We start from the raw sequence: 1,978 nt of genomic DNA, 5'->3' as shown, positions 1-1,978 counted from the left end.
ACAGCTTATCTGATTGAGTTAATATTGTATAACAGTTAAATTTGTTTTTGCTGCTAATAGGATACGGTTTACTGCTGGAATGTCATGTTGTAAATGGCTTATTGTGTTGCTAAGGCTTGAAAATGAAATGTAATTAGATAAAGCTATCAACGTCTTAATGTTTCCAAATGTAAACCGAACTTGCAATTGACGCAGCTGTATGCTTGCGCTCTGCAACCAGAATGTAACTGTCACTGCTTCTTAATAAAAATCCTCGGCATTTTACCTATTGATGGCTGGTTATTCTAAGAATACAAAAGAGAGTATCCAACAGAACCAAAAGGTTGGCAAAGTATTGTTAAATTGGTAGCGCTTGTTTTGTTTAATTCTCATACAGTAAAAGTTCTTGTTTAGAACATGGAATTATGAGTGATGGCTCTTTCAGGAATTAGCTGGGAGATCAAAATTCGATTTTTAGAATAATTAATAGTCTCTTTTTGAGATAATAGCAGAAGGTTTTCAGAGTTATTACTTACAGCTTCCCGATCTTGATCATGATAAATTGTATTTCAAACTAATACACAGAAGCGCATTCCTTCCCCACTGATCATCGCTCAACAGAGTTCTCTAAGCTTTGTTTTTATTTATTCATTTGTGAGATGTGGGTGTCGCTGGCTGGGCCCAGCATTTTTGCCCGTCCCTAGTTGCCCCTTGAGAAGGTGATGGTGAGCTGCCTTCTTGAACCGCTGCAGTCCACCTGCTGTGGGCTGACCCACAATGCCATTAGGGAGGGAATTCCAGGATTTTGACCCAGCAACAGTGAAGGAACGGAGATATATTTCCAAGCCAGAATGGTGAGTGGTTTGGAGGGGAACTTGCAGGGGGTGGTGTTCCCATGTATCTGCTGCCCTTGTCCTTCCAGATGGAAGTGGTCGTGTGTTTGGAAGGTGCTGCCAGAGGATCTTTGGTGAATTTCTGCAGTGCATCTTGTAGATAGTACACACTGCTGCTACTGAGCGTCGGTGGTGGAGGGAGTGGCTATCTCACAAACGTTGGCCCATTGGTACAATTCTTTTCATAAAAGAAATTAAGGAGACATCACACTGTTTTCCAGTTTTTGAGCCATACTGCAAAATCCAGGAGACACTTATTTGCACGGAGTGTTTAATAGTGGAACCTACTACTTTAAAGATTAATTAGGCCTTAAGGCCAGAGGATGTAGCAGCAAAGGTAGGCCATTCAGTGCATTGATTCTGCCCTGTCTTTCAATGCGATCATGGTTGATGCGATAATCTTTTCCTGCCTTTTTCTCATAAAGCTTTCATTCCCTTACTGATTAAAACTCGGTCTATACCTAACAACCCAACCTCAACTGCATAGTAAAGAATTCCACAGATTCACTACCCTCTGAGAGAAGAAATTCCTTCTCATCACTGTTCGAAGTGGGTGACCCCTTACTCTGAGATTATGCCCTCTAAAACTAGACTCTCCCACAAGGGGAAACAACTTTTCTAGCCTGTCAAGACCCCCAAGAATCTGGTGTGGTTCAATAAGGTCACCCAGTCCTCTTCTAAACTCCAATGTGTATAAGCCCAATCCATTCAATCTCTCCTCATAAAACAGTCTTTCCATACCTAACACCAGCCTAGTGAATCTTCCCCAGTCTGCCTCCAATGCTAGTTTTCTTAGATAAGGGGCCCAAAACTGTTCCCCATATTGCAGCTGTGGTCTGACTAGTGCTTGGTATGGAGTCACATGGAGGCCAGAGCAGGTAAGGATGGCAGTTTCCTTCCCTAGTGGGCATTACTGAACCAGGTGGATCTTTTCAACAATTCATGGTCATCATCAGACTCCTAATTCCAAATATTTATTGAATTCCAATTCCACCATGGTAGGATTCGAGCCCAGGTCCTGAGAACATTCCCTGGGTCTCTAGACTAACATTCTGGTGATTATACCACTAGGTTTGGTAGGGTCTTGTTGACAAAACTCTGCCTGT

The sequence above is a fragment of the Rhincodon typus genome, chromosome 37 (assembly GCF_021869965.1).
Source record: "Rhincodon typus isolate 14 chromosome 37, sRhiTyp1.1, whole genome shotgun sequence".
NCBI lineage: Eukaryota > Metazoa > Chordata > Chondrichthyes > Orectolobiformes > Rhincodontidae > Rhincodon > Rhincodon typus.
The sequence above is the reverse complement of the archived record's forward strand: the minus strand, read 5'-3'. Positions refer to the sequence as shown.